This window comes from Tupaia chinensis, unplaced genomic scaffold (assembly GCF_000334495.1).
Source record: "Tupaia chinensis unplaced genomic scaffold, TupChi_1.0 Scaffold000392_1, whole genome shotgun sequence".
Lineage (NCBI taxonomy): Eukaryota > Metazoa > Chordata > Mammalia > Scandentia > Tupaiidae > Tupaia > Tupaia belangeri.
Genome location: NW_006159894.1, coordinates 767,063 through 785,408, shown reverse-complemented (window position 1 = coordinate 785,408; position 18,346 = coordinate 767,063). Strand labels below are relative to the sequence as shown.

Below are 18,346 nucleotides of genomic sequence, written 5' to 3'. Positions count from 1 at the left end.
ATAGTTCCTCGCACGACCTGAACTTCATCGTCCTTTCAGATGGGCATAGGTCACACATCGTACTTCTGCATTAGCAGAAGTACTTTTAAGACAAGGTCCTTATGTCACAATCCTCCTGCCTCACCGCCCGGGTCACGAAGCTCTGCCTTTAGACTACACCACGAGTTGAACCCAAGCCTCCCGTGTGGTCCCAGCAGGCAGAGCACAGTGCCTTAGCAGCAGGCACCACTGCAGCTGGGCCTGATGTGGTCGTTTTGTTACTCTCTGCTATAGGTTGATTGGCGCCCTCAAAATTCTTGAAGTCCTAACCCCGAGCCCTCTCCAGCTGTGACCTTATTGGAAGTAGAGTCGTTGCAGATGTAGTTATGGAGACGAGGGCAGTAGAGTGGGCCTAATCCAGGGTGACTGGTGTCCTTCTGAAAAGGAGAGACTGGGACACACGCAGAGAACGCCACATGAAGATGAAGGCGCGTAGGCAGTGGTGGATCGATAGCCCAGGAACGCCGAAGATTGCCAACGACCTAGCGGGAGCTGGGGGAGAGGCCTGGACAGATTCTCTCAGCCTCAGAAGGAGCCGACCTGCTGCCTTGCTCTTCGCCTTGGGGCCTCCAGGACCGCGAGACCATGCCGTCTGGTGTTCAGGCTGCCCGGGCTTTGGTACTCTGGTATGGCAGCCCCAACAACGCTGAGCTGGCTCTCCATGTAAAATGTGGAGGTAGTTGGGGGACAGGCTGGGTGGTGAGATCCTCAGGGCTCAAGGTCAGCCCTGCCGTTTACAAGTTTATGAACTTAGGCTTAAACTCAACTTCTCTGGGGCCAGCGGGTGGCATGGTGGTTGAGGCACGGGACTCCCACATGGCTGATCATGGTTGGAGTCCTGGATCTGGTGGCTTGCTTTCTCACTTCTCTCTCTCCTCTCTCTTTCTCTGTGATCAAATCGAAAAAATAACTAGTAAACTTAAATAAAATAATTCTAAAAACAAACAAAAAAACAACCTAACTTCTCTGTGCTTCAGTTAAATTCATCTGTAAAACAAAACTCGTAACTACATATATATATATATATATATATATACACACCTTTTTTTTTTTTTTTTGGAGAGGATTTTGCTATAGGGCACGTACGCTCGCCAGACAGAGAGAGACAGAGAGACAGAAAGCGAGAAATCACCCCCCAGGGGGGATGGCCACGCCACAATCCCTGCTCCTCCATTCTCCTCTCGGGATCTTGGCCATGCGTGCACATGCACCTGGCGTGAGTTTAAGCCACCGGGTCCAGGACTTGAACCGTGGTTGACTACATGGGAGTTCAGCAACATAGCCATTACGCTAACTGCTGGTCCCCTGGATTTTTTTTTAAGACAAAGTCTCACTGTATTGTGATCCTCCTGCCCCAACCTTCCTCATAGCTGGTACTAGGGGTGCATACCACCACACCCAGATGAGCCAGGAGTTGAACCCAGGCCTCCCATGTTTCCTCAGCCTGCAGAACAGCTGCCTCTACTAGTGCTAGATACTGCAGCTGAGACCTCACAGGTATTCTTTTTTAATGCTGGATGGCACATGCATGCCTGAGAGAGTGAGAGCGAGCCACGTGGGCTGGTCATGCTGCAGTGCTTTTCTTCCTGATTCTCCATCCTTCGGGATCCTAGGCACAAACATGCACCTCAGCCAGTTTCCCCCCTATTGGGGCCCCTGTCGGCCGTGTGAGATCTGGCTTCCTCTATGCGTGCCGAACTGCTGCATGGTGGGACTAGCCACACACGTGTACATATATGAATGTGATTAGTTATTTAATTAGGCTCTTGGCAAGAAACTTAGAACGCCAATTTGTGAGGATTGACTCCATGTGTAAAAGCAAACACGAATCTCAGGTAGTCCTGGAGCTGAGGAACAGCTTCGAGTTTTGGTAATATCTGCAAGGCCACAGCTTTCTGATCAACTTTGCGCTGCTCTGAAATCTTGTATTTCTCTTTTTCTGTGTTGAAAATCTCATCTTCCTGCTGTCTGGACTTCTGCAGCTTTTTTTTCTCTTGCATTGGCAAGGTGTTTTGGGGTTTTTACTTTGCTAATATCAAGTTTTGTGGTGGTAGCGATGACAAATTTCTGGTGTGTTCTACACAGTAAAACTCAATTGAGGACCAGTGGTCCAGTCCCACGTAGCAAGCCACTGCTCAGCTGCTTCAGGAAAACCACTCTCTTGCCTCTGTGGCGTCCAGCGAGGCTGATCAGAATGGTCCCAGGAGTGATGCTGGCTTGCAGCTTTCTCACAGGCTGACTGAGAGAATTTTTGCCGTGGCTCAACAGCTTTCGAGGCACATCTTCAGTAGGATAATACCTAGGCATTTTGTGAACTTTAACCACTTGAGTACCACCATTCTTATTCCTCCCAACTGGTTTTATGACAGTGGCAAGGACCTTCTCCTTTTTCTTTCCAGCTCTGGATTTAGTGGCCTAGTATTTCCTCTTGTCCATGGCCTTCCTGGAATACATGGCAGACCGGGAGTATCTGCCGATGCCCCCAACTAGGACTGTATTTCAGCTGCAATGGGGCTTCCCCTTCTTGGACTTTTTAGCCTTGGGGTCACCCTTTTAACCTTGCCACTGGCATCAGCCTTCTTGGCTTCAGGGTTCTTCTCCTGAGTATCCTGCTTCACAGCTTTTCCACCTGCCATCTTGTATGGTGGGAAAGAGAACTAAGGGCCTCACGTGTGCTCTTTAAACCAAGCATTACGTGGCTGTCCAGCTCACCGGAACGCTGGCTATTCTATGTGGCTTTGGTGGTTTCCAGGGACAGAGGGGTCTGGAGGCAGAATTGCTCTAGGTCACATTACTTGGGGGTCTGGTTCACATGCAGGCTCTGGGTTAGTAGGCTTGAGTGGAGCCCCAAACTCTGTACGTCTTTCCTTTTTTTTATTTATTTTTTGAAGACTTTTTTAGATCTGCCTTATAGATACCAACTCACTCAGTCCCCATTACGAACAATCCTATGAGACAAGTTCTATTTTTATCCTTGCTTTGCAGGTGAAAACAGGGAGAAGCACCCGACAGCACCTTAGCACAGTGACCCACTCCCGTGTCCACCAGCCAGACCACTGGCATGTGCACCAGCACGCCCAGGGAGGTCCTGGTTGCATGTGAGACCGGTAGTGTCACTGTGTGCCAACACGGACCCTCAAGATTCTGTCTTTCTAGTAAGCTCCCAGGTGAAGCCGGGGCCACATTTCCAGTATGAGCAGCAAGGGCCAGGGGGACCTATCAGGGGCTATGAGACTGAGTTAAGGATGGGTGTTTTTTGTTTGTTTCTTTTTTTAAAGGAGCCCTGTTTCCTTACCTACGTCGCTTGGGAGCACAGATGTGTGATGGACTGCTCCACCATGTTTGAAGAGCCAGGTTGAGGAAGTGAGCAGAGCCGCTGCCCTACAGGGTGTGTAGGGGATGGGCTGCTCTGCAGGGTGTGTGGGGGACAAACACAGATGGGGGAGCCTGAGACCTGGGACTCGTCCTGCCCTGGAAGAGTGGGGGTGGATGGATGAGGCAGGAGGGTGTATGTATGGAAGAGTGGGGGTGGATGGATGAGGCAGGAAGGTGCATGGCTCTCAGAGAAGATAAGAATTCCCCAAAGGTCTCCAGACAATCTGGCCTAAGGCATCCCCCTTTCCCTCCGCACCCTCCTCTGCTCTGTTTTCTTCCTGGCACTTAGCTGTGGCTAAAACGGCCTCTCCCTTACCTGCCAGCTCGTGTCTGTGTCTGTTTCTTCTGTATGTTCTTAGCTGGATCTCCAGTGTTTTGAACACGGGTGGGCTCCGAAGTGTTCAATAAAGACTTGAGTGGGCCGGCCGCAGTGTCAGAGTGGTAACGCAAACGCTGCGGCGCTGAACCCTCGGGGAAAGTCCTAGCCCCTGTCCGTGTCCCCCTGTGCACACTGGGTGCACATGCTCACCTGTGGTCTGGACAGAGGCTGAGGCTGGGGATGGATTGCCACATGAAGATCCTATTGGAGGTCTCTCTCTCCACTCTCAAAAGGAATAAATAATTAAAAACATAAAATAGAGAGAGACGTGGATGAAGGAAGGAAGGAAGAGGAAGAATCCAGGCTGGCTTAGCCAAATCCATTGCAGAGCCCTGAGCCAGGCACTTGGAGAAAGCACGGGCTCCCTGCCTTCTAGTTATCTGAGCCCATCTGAGAATACAACATGCTTCTGAGAACACCTGCCTAGCAGTATCAGGTTACCATGAAGAGCCAGTGGTGACGCCTCTGCCTCTGCGGTGGAGTCAGGGAGGTCATCAGAGCAGCTGCAGACTGGAGTACGCTAGTGCCCAGGCTGCTGTTAAAACGCAGAGCCTGGCTTGGTGGGTTTGGGTGGAGCCCCAGGTTCTCGTTTTAACCACATGTCTTAGTGACACAGATGCTGCCAGGCTGATACCCAGTGTTCTGAGAACAGCTTTACTGCAGAGGTCTGAAAGAGAGAGAGAGAGGTTGCTTGCTGCTGAGGCATCTTAGAGGAGGGATTGACATGCAGGGGGTGGGAGAGCTCACACTGCAAAGGAGACAGGCAGAGGGATGGAGTGAGAAAGGGAGGACACAGTCTTATGGCTGAAATGGAGGTGAGAGCAGGATGGAGGGGGTAAGGAGAGGCAAAGCAGGGGAAACTGCCCGGCTACGGCTACACCCACCATGACATGCACCCTCCCTGTAATCATCTGGTTTAAAGGCAGTTCGTGGAAGGATTGAGACATGGGTACACCGCCTTCCTCTGGTCTGAACATGTGTTCAGAAATGTGGCAACCTGAGATTGCCCAACGGCGGCTCTGTGCAGGCAGCAGCAGCAAAGTCTGCAGGAGGTGTTGCCTGCAGAGCTTGGGGCTTGGGGCAGATGCTCTGCAGTGGTGGTCTGTCCTACCCAGCTGTGACAGGGTGTTCTCTGTGGGTGAAGAGCTGCACACCTGTTCTTTTCAAACCCCTTTCCCATCTGATATCTCACTGTAGCCATAAGATATCCCTGGGGGGGGGGGTAGCTGCCCACATTGCAGGTGAGGAAGCTGAGGAGGCCCAGAGAGTGTCAGCGGCCAACCGAGCTTCACCTGCTGCAGAGCCCAAGCTGCATGTCAACCTTTTGTCTCAATGCTAGTACGTGTGCAGGATTGGAGGCCAGCAGTGCCTTTTCAGGAAAAGCTTCCCAGGAAGTTTACGGAATGATGATCTTGATCAAAGTTTTCTAGCAGGATGGAAGCCAGTCTAGCCTAATAGTGCTGAAATGCCAGAATATTCTAGAGTCTTCTGAAAGTGGGCTTTGCCTCCCATCAGCAGCCTTCCCCTCCAATGATGGGAGGGGAAGGGGTGCATCTGTGGCACCTGGTGCTGCTTCCCACGTGCACAGAGACGAAGGTCAGGGCCAATTTCATGCTCTTTCCCCCCTTATGGTAACCTTTATTTCCCCGGAGCATGGCAGCTGCTTGCCGCCAGAGGAGAAGGAGGTAGCATACCGTTCCTAACACTCAAAGGCCACCACGCCGTTACTAACTCACCTGATTCTTCCCAGTGCTAACGGCGGGTCTGTTTAAATTACAGGGACTGTGTAGGGTGAGTTCTCGTTTATGTGGGTAGGGTAGGGACCTGCCCCCAGTATCACCAACTTGCCAACAAAGGAGGATTTATGTTCTCTGTACCAAAGGGAAGAACTGACTCTTCAGGTCCCAGAATCTGGCCAGAACGAGTGTCGGAAATCCATCTGAGGATATGAAGTCACCTCTGGGGACACCTGCCTAGCATTATCAGCAATATCGCCCGGCTCCCGCTCTCTGTTCCAGCCATAAGATCGTCCCCTCCCTTCCTCCGTTCCTCTGCCTGGATCAGAACTGTGCTTCTGGCCAGGACAGGAGCTTCCCATTGCCGAGCCTGCCCTGGGCTCGGTTCCAGTCAGCTGGGCCCCTCGGCACTGGCTTCTCAGTCTCCTGTGTCCCAGGCCCTGCCTGCTCTGAGCTGGGATGACACAGTGGGACACAGGGGTCCCCCGCCACTGCAGGGGAGGCTCTGGGATGGCCTCTGTGTGCAGTTCTTCCCTGTCACACCTCACTCTGTGCTGCTTCCAGGCACATCCTCAGTAGTGTGGCTTCAAGACACAGTCATGGGCCTTAGAAGTCCACACTGTACATATTACACTCAAAAACTGCCCACCCAGGGGCCAGCAAGTGGACTCCCGCATGGCTGACTGTGGTTCGAGTCCTGGACCTGGAGGCTTGGTTTCTCACTTTCTCTCTCTCTCACTTTGTCCCTCTCTGGTCAAATTAAAATAAATAAATAAAGTTAAATAAAATAATCATAAAAAAACCCTGCCTACCCAGACTCCCCATGAGCCATTTCTCTTCTCCAACATCTACCACCAATTTTAATTTTCATTCTCCTTCCATCTTCTCCACTTTTCCATCTCTCTGGTTCCTCTCTCCATCTTGCTATAGAGTATGTGTGCTCACTGGAGAGAGAGAGAGAGAGAGAGAGAGAGAGAGAGAAATCATCCCCGAGGATATGGCCATGCACAATTCCTTCTCCAGTCTCCTTGGAATTTTGGACATGCACACACAAGCCCAATGTAATTTCCAGCCACTGGGTCTGGGACTTGAACTGTGCAGTTGGCCAGGTGACTCCAGTACCTTCACCTCCATACCACCTGCTGGCCCCCTTTCTCCATTTTTAAAGTTTATTCATTTATTTTTTTATGAGTAAGAGAAACACAGAGAGACAGAGACAGAGAGATAGCACCCCCAACAGGTTCTTAACACAGTGCTCTACCCCAGCCTCAGCTAGCCCCGGATCATGAGCACATGAATGCCCAGTGTACTGCGGGAGGTCTTCAGACTGGAACTCAGAACCTTCCACGTGAGTCAGCCTCACAGACTGTGCCCAGAGCATGGAAGTCCTGGCTAAGAACTTGCTGAAGGAATGAATGACTCCCAAACATCATGCTCCTTAGTCACCTGCAGACCGTTCGGCTACATAAAGAGAATTCTTTCCTGCACATGTTTTAACAGAGGCATTTGTGATTTTAGGGACGCCGAGTGCCCACGGTGGTTATAGTAACTGACCCCTGTTCCCTCACTCTGCTTCTCTTTTCTTGTTGACTGCTTTCTCATCTGAGTTACCTCACAGCCTCTGATGGACAGTGCTCGTGTGCAGTCAACCTCCCCTACCACCTGTGCCAAGCCCTGCAAGAATCGACAGCAGCCTGTCTGCAGAGGTGCTCAGATCCTCCATCCTTCTCTGCCAGACATGTGCAAGTTGCCATTAAGAGTCTGCAGAGACCGGCAGCCTGGTTTCTCATTTTGGACTTCCCCGTGAGACTGTTATCAGGCTTGAGAAATTGCTTGCATGCTGCAAACTGCTTTTGTCCACTGTTGCACCAGGGAGATTTTTCACCCTTGAATGGACGGTGTCTCCATATGTGTCCATTGCTGGCTCTCCCAGGTGGCTGAGAATAAATGCCTGTGGGAGGGCAGACCCAGCCTCCCAGGTGCCACTCTCAGGGGAGTGCCACTCAAACATGGGGACAGATCTGCTGGGTCCTTGAAGGGGGAAGAGGCAGAAGGAACAGCTCCTGAGATAGCTTGTCTCCAAAGGCAGCCTCCAAGGCGTCTAGTGTTCATACCTGCATGAACTCTCCTTCCGTTCCGAATCTGGGTGGGCTACACAACACATTTTAGCCAGTAGAATGCGGAAGTGCAGCTACACCTGTCCTAGGCCTAAGTCTTAAGGAATTCTGGTAGCTTGCACTTTGGGATTTTTGGCAGCTCAGCTAAGGGGACCACATGGAGAGAGTCGCTCTGAGTCTATGTGGAGCAGCTAGGAAACTCAAGATTGTAGACAGATGAGAGTGTCCAAAAGTCTGTGGAAAAAGGGAATTAAAGTACAAGATTATTTGGGTACGAGAAAATTGGGAACCCCTGTGATTTTTTCATCACATGCATTTTCCATGAACTTTTTGAAGACCACCATCATGTAACTGCCCCCATCAAGCAAAACCAGCCAACCTTCATCTTTCTAAGTCACAAGTGCCAGTTACTCAAGCATACCCCATCTGATCCTAGCTGAGCACTGGACATGTTGGAGAAGAAGCCATCTTGGATGTCTGTGTCAGCATATCAGAGAGAAGTATCCCCCCCACCGTACGTTCCCCAAATTGCTCACCCTCAGAATCTTGAGAAAGAATAAAATGGTGATTTTAAGCACTAAGTTCAGAGGTAGCTCATTCTACTAAAATATGTTATCAAAATTGCTCCCAAGCTTTGGGCAAAACTTGTCTGAATTTCCCAACTAATTTAAGCCACCCAGTTTGTGGTCCCTTTTTACAGTCTTAGCTACTCACACATGTTTCCCTAGAGAGGAAAAAAGCCTGGATGACTTCCTGATCAAAATGGTTTTCAGCTGAAGGAAGCTAGAGTTTGTTCGAAGGTGGGACAGAAGCACACATCACCAGGTCGGTACAGAAGAGAAGTATTGGACTGTCTGGGTCTGCTATTGTGTTCCTAACAGAAATACCTAAGATTGCATGATTTGTAAGAGTAGGCATTTATTTGGCTTGTGGTTCTGGTGGTTGGAAAGTCCAGAGATGAGGGCCTGACAGCAGGCCGCCCTCTGGTGCTGTCTCTATGTGGGCAACAGACTCAGGGAAGCTGGCAGGCATGTGCAGAGGCCAACCTGGGGGGGATTAGTCTTCTTTTTATAACAACCTGCTCTCATGGGAACTAACCCCTCCTGACAAGAGCTGGAGCTCACTCTAAGGAGACATCATTAATCCATGCATGAGTGTGATCCCTCCATGATCCAAACACACCGCCCACTACACTAGGCCATGTCTCTTAAACACATGCCATTGTCACTGAAGTTCAAAACATGAACCTTCAAGAGACAAATCATTATCTAAACCATAGTAGCAGGTCACTCATTTTCTTTTCTTCCTTCCTTCCTTTCTTTCTTTCTTTCTTTCTTTCTTTCTTTCTTTCTTTCTTTCTTTCTTTCTTTTTTTTTTTTTGAAGAGAAGGTAAGACAGGACAAGACTTTTTCCCTGCTGGTACCATCCCCTATCCTCAGTACATAAAGTTATCATTTTAAAACATCAAAATATAAGAATTACACAGCTTTTCAAATTAGCCTAGTCTGTTTAGCTTCTGGTTGCTTTTGCTCTGACTAGGAGGGGTGGCCCTCCTGTCTGGAGCTACCTTAGAGGGGATCTGCTTTCCGGCTCTCCTGGTTTCCAACCCCCCAGAACATTGTCCTTTGTGTTGGGAGACACAGAGCAGCAGCCCGATAGACCCAGTGGCTTCGATTTCGGGGAGGAGAAAAGCGGCCTCTGCCTGGCACTTGCAGGTGACAGTCTAACCGGTCTGGGAGCAGATGAGAAGTTCATAGGCTGTTAATACACTGGAACCAATCGCTGAATGCCGCCTGATTGTGCCGGGGTGGCTGGGGCCGCAGGTCCCTGGGAGAGCTTGCACTTGCGCTGCCTTTATCTGCATATAACAGGAGCGTGAAAGCACACGGCCGCGCTTCACGTTTGTTACAGTGAATGGACATATGTCCCTCACACTAGCACAGGGAATATCTAATTAAGCTACACAATGATTGCTTATGCCCGAGGCTGTTACAAACAAGGCCCTGTCACTCTCCTTGGAGAACCACAAAAATGGGAATTCGCTTTTAGGGCATGATAATGAATATATTTGAAATATATTAGAATTGATTTAGGTCCCGCACTGTCACCCCTTTAAGAAAAAAGCAAACAAATGCTGCTTTCACAAAAATATTTTGCTTTTTTTTTTTTTAAATCCTACAATGGGTGTGGAAGTCGGCATGGGGTCGAGAGATCTCAGTGAATATCGGCTGGGTGGTTGTGGCGTTCAGTGTAACATGCTTTCCTGTGGTTTCTCGTGAGTTAGGACTTTTGGCATGGAAGTTGTAAATATCTCGTGCAACCTTAGCAGAGGTAGAGCGTACGCTGCGTGGGAGCCACATTTTCGCGGGTTTTAAGGAGTATGTTTTTCTTGTGCTAGCCGGCTCGTTCCTTCCTTTACGTTAGCACAATTGGGACTCAAAGAGAAATTTTGTTTTCTTTAAAGCCGAATCATCTTAGTACATTGAAGTGAAATACTGTATGCATTTTGAGATTCATGTTGCTACTTTAAAATATATCTTAATTTTTTTTTATTGACAGCCCGTGCCTGTGCTCATCAGAGAGATAGAGAGAGAAAGAGAAAGAGAGAGTAAAGCTCTCCCCCAGTGGGGTGTGGTCACCCTGCAGTCTCTTTTCCGTTTCTCCATCCTGTCAGAATTTTGAGCATACACACACATCTTGGTGTGTTTTTCAGGTCCCCAGAGCCTTGACTCTAGTCTGCCATGTGGGATCTGACTCTTTTAACCACTGTTATTGAGTGGCTCTAGACTGTAATTATTAACAGGAAAAAATATTATCTTGGGTTAGAACCTAAGAAGTGATTTTTCTTGCTTTCCAAAATTATGACCAGAAAAAACAAGCAAACAAAAAAATACCTGGACACCAGTCATGGAAGTGAGGGCAGTGTTGTGATACTAGTGGCTGGAATGTGGAAAATGGTGAAAACAACCTCAGAGTAGCTTTCATTACAAAAAGGAGGACCAGCTCCACAATTTACAAAGCTCAGTGTAAAAAAATAATTAGGAATTCTAGGAGCCAGCAGGTGGCATGGTAGTTGAAGCGCTGGATTCCCACATGGCCTACTGCAGTTCGAGTCCCAGAGTTGGTGGCTTGCTTTCTCACTTTCTCTCTCTCTGGTGAATGCATGTGCCCCATAGCAAATTTTTAAAAATTAATAAAAGTAAATAAAATTAAATAAATAATTATTTAAGTAACAATAATACTAATAATCATTAGGAATTTTAAGATGATGATAGTAGAGGAAGGAACCAAGCTCAGGGCTCCGCTAAGCAAGGAGCCTTGTACAACTAACCGAATGGGTCACACACCCGTGAAACCAGCCCTGCCAAGAACCATTTCTTGTCCTCGGCGAGGAGAAGGGGGAAGGGAAGGAGACAGAGGGTGAGATTTAAATTCTAATCTCTATACAGTCCGTGAACCCAGAATGTATACTCAGTTGAGAGGAAATGAATTGAAAAATTCAGATTTGGCTCTAGATTTGGCTCCAGAGTTGGCTTATTCACCTTTACAGAATAAGTTCAAGAGCAGTGCAAGGCCACTAACACTGGCAGTTGTGGTTAGAGACTTTTTTGGTGCTTTTCTCACTGAAAGTATAGACCTGCCCTTCCCTGCATGCACACTCAAGTGTCCATCTGTGACTAGAACTCGCTCCATGTTGGAAACAGGCTTTGGATGGGGGCGAAGGGGAGAGAAGTAAGGATAGAAGATTTATGCCTGCTATGTAAATAAGAAAGAAATGTGTTGGTTAGGTTAGCATTTGCCTAGATATTGAGGCCTCTGGTTGTGGTTGGGTTTTGCCTGGCCGAGCAGGTAGGGTGCTGTGGCTTGTCTGTCTCATATTGGCCCTGTCTCTACACACAGACAAGACAGCTTCAATGTCCTGACCCTGTTCCCTGGGCCCCGTCCCATCCTCACTCCTGGTTGGCTCCTTTCTGTCAGGCTGGCAGCTGAGAAATGGTCCCTCTTTGGCACTGCCCATGAGCTAATGTTCGTGGGAGTGAACCTGTTTTACTCAGGGGAGGAGTGTTGGAAAGACACCTGTTGGGGTTTTGTTTTTATTTTAATTGTGGAAAACAAACAAACAAACAAAGAAAACAAAACACATAACTGGGCTGGCCCTGTAGCCCAGTAGTTAAGGGAGCTGGGTCTCACATGACCTACTATATGAGAAGCATGCTGGGCATGTGCGTGTGTGTGTGTGTGTGCCCCAAATCTCAACATCATGGAGAAATGGAGGAGTAGGGATTATGATGTGACCATGCCCTATTGGGGTGTGGATACTTTCTCCCTGTCTGTCTGTCTCTCTTAGGAAATCATACACATTCACAGGTTAACATGCACACACACACACACACCCTAAAATTTACAATTTAAAACATTTTTAAGTGGGTAGTTCAGTAGTATATCATCATACAACAGATCTCTAGAAATTTTTCAGACCTGTGTTGTTTTCTTTCTTTCTTTTTCTTTTTTTTGGAGAGATTTTTGCTATAGGCCACGTGCGCTCGCCAGGAAGACAGAGAAGACAGAGAGACAGAAAACAAGAAATCACCCTGCAGGGAGGATGGCCACGCCACAGTCCCTTCTCCTACATTCTCCTCTCAGTATCTTGGGCACGCACACACATGCGCACGCACACGCGCACGCACACGCGCACACACACGGCGTGAGTTTAAGCCACTGGCTCCAGGACTCGAACCATGTCTGACTACATGAGAGTCCAGCGACATAGCTGTTATGCTAACTGTTGGTCCCAGACCTGTGTGGTTTTAGGACCCATTACTGTGACCTCACAGGCCATGGATATACCCTAAGGAAAAGGATCTTTCAACAATGGAAGCAATTAAATGTCTATTAAATGAATGGAACCAAACTAGGCTCCATACCTAAGGCCTTACTTATGACTCATCCCATTTCCTGGGGCCTATGTAGAGTTAGTGATGTGTTCCTGTTGTTTTTGTTGTCTCATCATTGTCCATTTGCAAAAATATAAAAAGACTGTGGCCACTCAGATTCTTTGATTCACTCCTGAAGGCAACTCTAAATTTTATTTCTAAATTATCTTCTTATATGTCTTGGGGGACCTTACCATTTATGGAGCCAGAGCAACCTCCCAGCTACCTCAGGGAGAGTCACAAGTATTTGCTGAATGAGTGATGACTGATGGATTACTCAGTGCTCATGAGAAGGAGGAAAAATCAAATCAATGGGTGATCAGTCTCTTGCCCGAGATCCTTGTCCTAGCTAAGCTGCTAAGATGCCAGGAGCAATGGGCAGCAGTGCAGGGGACTGAGGGGAGGACAGTGTGCACAGGGCCAGGTGGCCAGAGATACCTGACCTGGGAGGAGTCCTCTTTGGCTGGTGCATCCTGGGGCGGACTGGGATGGAAGCAGGGAAGCTAGAGAAAGGCTGGAGTTGTTTAAAGACAGATGAAAGCTGGTCTGAAAGATGCCTGTGAAGGTGCTGGATGAGGAAGGCAATTGGGCAACAGATTTGTGCAGGACCTAAAGGAGCTGCAAAGACTCATGGGAGGAAGTGTTGCAGGGAGGTGTGTGTGAGAACTCTGGCTGTGGTTGGGTTTTGCCTGGCCGAGTAGGTAGGGTGCTGTGGCTTGTCTGTCTCATATCGGCCCTGTCCCTACACACACAGAGAAGGCAGCTTCAATGTCCTAACCTTGTACCCTGGACCCCTGGCCCATCCTCACTCCTGGTTGGCTCCTTCCTGTCAGTCTGGCAGCTGGGAAATGGTCCCTCTTTGGCACCGCCCATGAGCTAATGTTCATGGTAGAGTGGACCTGTTTTACTCAGGGGAGGAGTGTTGGAAGGAGATCTCTTAGGTTTTTGTTCTTGTTTTAATTGTGGTAAAACAAACAAACAAACACACACACAACTGGGCTGGCCGTGTGGCCCAGTAGAAATGGATGGCAATCTGACTTAGGGATCCAAGAACATCTAGAAAGGAATCTGTAGTGGGAGTGGGATGACATATTACAGGAGCAGGGACAGGTGCTAGGATTATGATCCTGTCTGTCTGGCTAAAACAGAGCAGGATTTGCATGTTCACACACATCCTCCTAAGAATGGGGAACAAACCCCTCCAGTTATAGACTGGCCAATGGCAAGCTTTGGAGGGAATAAGATTTGGTTAAGGGGCAAGACATCATCCTTTACTTAGAGACATTTGGATCTGTAGCTGGGGCTAGAGAAAGCAAAACTCATATAAAGTCAGATCTACCATCTATCTATCTATCTATCTATCTATCTATCTATCTATCTATCTATCTATGTATATCTATCATCTATCTATATCTATATCTATATCTATATCTATATCTATCTATCTATATCTATCATCTATCTATCTATATCTATCATATATCTATCTATATCTATCATCTATCTATCTATCATCTATCTGTCTATATCTATTAGATATAGATATAGGTATAGAGATAGATAGAGATAGAGAGATCTACCTATCTATATCCATGTCATCTATTTATCTCTCTCTGTTTTTTTAACTACCCTTCCCCTCATTAAGAACAAGTGGTCCACTTCTAAGGGTAGATCAAGAAGTTGGTTCTTGGGACCAGCAGTTAGCGTAATGGCTATGTCACTGGACTCCCATGTAGTTGACTGCGGTTCGTGTCCCGGACCCGGTAGCTTAAAACTCACGCCGGGCCTGCGTGCCCAAGATCCCGAGAGGAGAATGGAGGAGAAGGGATTGCAGCGTGGCCATGCCCCCTGCGGGGGGATTTCTGGCTTTCTGTCTCTCTGTCTCTCTCTGTCTGTCTGGCGAGCACACGCACCCTATAGTGAAAACCTCTCAAAAAAAAAGAAAAAAACTTGGTTCTTTTTCTTCTAGATGAAACAATGAAGCACAGAGCTATAAGGTACCTTCACACTTTTCTGGATCCAGTAGGGGAGACAGCTGTGGAGAGGTGTTAGGGTTACACCTGCTTGCCTCTGCAGGGGGATTTTTAGAGTATACCATCAGTAGAGAAGGTTAGGAAAATGCTTGTAAAATCACCTACTGAGTGAATTCACAAAATGTGCCCTGTGGGCCAATTCCATCCTTTCTCTGGGCCTCGGTTTCTTCATCTTTGAGATGGGGTCATTGGGTTAGCTCACTGGATCGCAGTCATCTGGTGATTGCAAACATACAATGCCGGAACTAGCCTCTGGAGATGCTGATTCATTAGGTTTGGGGTCTGGTCTTAGCATGGGTGTTAAAAACAAACGTGCCACCCAGCCAGGTGGTTCTGGTGCACAGCCAGATCTATGAGCCATGATGTTAAAGCCCAGATTATGCTCCATACCATGAGCTGACTTTGCTTGTCCAACAGGCAGAAGGATGCCCAAATTCTCAGAATAAGCCCCAGGGTAGTCTAACTTTCAGGATCCCTCAATTCCTGCTCATATCTGATTCATCTCTCAGGGACAGCTTACATTCCTACCCCTTTTAGGCCTCTAGTCCAGGTGTCCCCAACCCCTCGGCCACAGATCATTATAGGTCTGTGGCCTGTTAAGAACTGGGCCCCATAGCAGGAGGTGAGCAGCAGGTGAGTGAGTGAAGCTTCATCTGTATTTAGAGCTGCTCCCCATTTCTCTCATTGCCACCTGAGCTCTATTGCTGTCAGATCAGCGGTGACATTAGATTCTCATAAGAGCACAAACCCTGTTGTGAACTATGTATGCGAGGGGCCTAGGTTGCATGCTCCTTGTGAGAATCTAATGCCTGATGAGCTGAGGTGGAGCCAAGGTGGTGCTGCCAGTGCTGGGGAGTGTGCAGATACTGCATTATGGGGAGTGGTAGAATTATTTCATTATATTACAATGCAATAATAACAGAAGAAAGTGCATAATAATTGTAATGTGCTTGAATCATCCCAAAACCATCCCCCGGAACCATCCATGGAAAAATTGTCTCCCATGAAATTGGTTCCTGGTGCCAAAAAGGTTGGGGACTGCTGCTCTCATCTGTCCTTTCGCTTCCCACCTCCTAAGTCAGCCAGGACACATCGGTTGTCTCATACATGTAGAACAGCAGTATTCGGTGTCATCATCCACCCCGTCGTCTCTCTTGCTGGTCTTCCCAGAGAGAAGGGCATGAACCTTGTTGGGAGAGCCGTGTCTCCCTCCAGCTCTGACACTGTGGTTACTGCACTCAGACTGCGTGTGCCAGGTCAGCAAGTCAGCGCAGGACAGCTAATCACTGCTTCGCTCATTGTCACTTTAGCTCACTTAGCATCTGCTCTTCGATCCCTTCCAGTGGGGCATGATCTAGTTTATTAATTTTAGTCACCTTCATGCAAATCTCCTGTGCATTTATTCTTTGTGATTTCATTAGCCTGTAAGTTAGGGTTAGGTGCATTCTACGACATGTTAAGCTTCTCAAAGTGTATGGATTTTTGGAAACCTTCTGCTTTGATTTGGAGAAGACTATGTGACATGCGCTCTACCGGCAAGAGTCATGGTTTTCTTACCCACTATTACACTCTCTAGTCCCGGGGGGAAAAATGGAAAGGAATTAACCCTCTAAATTGGGGACATACATATGGAGCAGGGTAGGGACAGAGTTGGGGGGCTGGGGTGGGCAGGTGAAAGGAGCAAGCCATATGCCACACGGAGGAGCCTGCTTCCTGCTGTATCATGTTTCCTTGTTCCCCACCGTCCTGGTGTCACTTCTCTTCTCTGCTTTTGTTTCATAGTCTTTGAAAATCATGGTAAATTCCAGTTTCAGCATGGACATGGTGGGTGGGGGCAGGAGAGTGAATGCCTGAATGAGATGTTTTGGAGAGAGAAATATGTATGTTATCTTGCATGTGTGGAAGTCTGGTGTCTAATCCTTGCTTTTTAGCAGAATTTTACTGAATTCACTGAATTTCTAAGGATTCAGTGAGGTGCCTCAATAGTGCCGGTAAGTAAAGATGCCTTGTCTGTTAGCACTAATAAGATGGATTCTGAATATTTATGGTGCAGATTTAGAAGCAACCAGATTTTGTTTTGTTTTGCTTTTGAGAGAGAGAGAGACAGGCAAGACGAGGTCTCACCCCATTGTGATCTTCCTGCCTAGCCTCTTAGTTAGCTGGGACCACAAGCACTGGCGCCACTGTGCCTGACCTGCTTAGGTGGGGCTGAGAACCAAGCCCTGGCCTCCCGTGCAGACTCAGCCATTGCTCAGAAACGCCCTCCTGTGTACACCACCGTGAACAGGTGGAGCTGGGCTCTCTCTGATTACAAAAGCGAGGCTTGTTCTGATAGCCGGTCGGTCTGAAATGCACATTTCTCTTCTGTACAGACACATTCATGCATAGCTTCTGTCTTTCTCTTCTTTCCTTTCACTTTTCCATGTAAAGTCCGAGTCACTCAGCAAAAGTCATGGAGGCAGTGAGGCTATGAACAATGACGGAGGGTGGGGGGGCGCTCCGTTCTCGTGCCACTTTGTCTAATGGACCCTTCACTTCTTTGATCAGTGCCTTATTGAGCTTCTCTTTTTTGTTCCATCTTTTTCCAGGGGATTGTCATCTGTTATGCTTTAATTATGTTTTCCCTTAGGTGTTGCAGCCCTCTTCCACTCGCAGGGATGCTAATACTTCCTCCCAGGGCACCATACTCACCTGATTCCCCCCCAATCCTGTAAATCTCCTTTCACCAAATCATAATACAGGCGTGATTCGCTTTCTCTACGTCCATCTTTTCACAACGGTGGAGTTTCTGGTTAACCTCTTCTATAGGATTCGTGTCTGTAACTGATCGGAGCTACAATGGGCTCTGAGGAGCAACACCATTTGGGCAACACCATTAAGAATAAACGCCAGCTAAATGCAGGATGACGCCCTGTCTTCTCCACTCTTCTCTGGAGTGACAAAGGGTGTTAGCGGAAAGACTGGTGAAGCAGAGTCTGAGGCTTAGTCAGTACCATTATAAGCAGGCTAATTCCTTCCCTGTGAAAAACACACCTGTTGTGAAAGATTTTAACATTAGGAAAAGAAACAAGGCAAAAATACACTAGGACCCTCCATACATTATCACTGCAACTGTCCTGTGCATCTAAAAATTATTCCATACTGAGAAACTAATTCGAAAAATAATATTTTGAGGGGCCAGCCTTAGAGTACAGTGGCCAAGTGCTGTGTGTATGGAGTTGCACGCCACGTGGCTGACTGCAAGTTGAATCCTGACCTGGCCACTGGAAAACCATGTCAGGTATATATGCATACATGCCAAGATCCTGACGGGGTAGGAAATGGAAGGAAAAGGATTGCGGCATGACCACATCCATTGTGGGGGAGGATCTCTCCTCTCTCCGTCTTTGGTGACTACATGTTCTCCTAGACATTAAAAAGTTAAATTCTTTCACCAGAGAGAGACAAAGAGAGAGAGAAAGGGAAAGTAAGAAATCTCTCCTCCGCCCACTCGGGAGGAAGGCCACAATGCAATCCCATCTCCTCCAATCTTCTCTCGTGATTTGAGGCATGCACACACATGTGCCCAGCACGATTTTTAAGCTGTTGGGTCCGGGACTTGCAGTCAATCATGTGGGCTCCCGCGTGTTAACCTTTACACCACTTGCCGGCCCATGGACTTTTCTTATTAAAGGGGATCCAGTCTACAGTTGATGAGTCATATCAGAGTGCACTGCCTCTTCCTTTTAAATAT

General features: G+C 48.0%; 1 pseudogene; it reads right to left on the bottom strand.

The window, feature by feature from the left end:
- Nucleotides 1–1,817: 1,817 nt before the first annotated feature.
- Nucleotides 1,818–2,675, bottom strand: LOC106735444 (60S ribosomal protein L6 pseudogene; annotated as a pseudogene).
- Nucleotides 2,676–18,346: the final 15,671 nt, after the last annotated feature.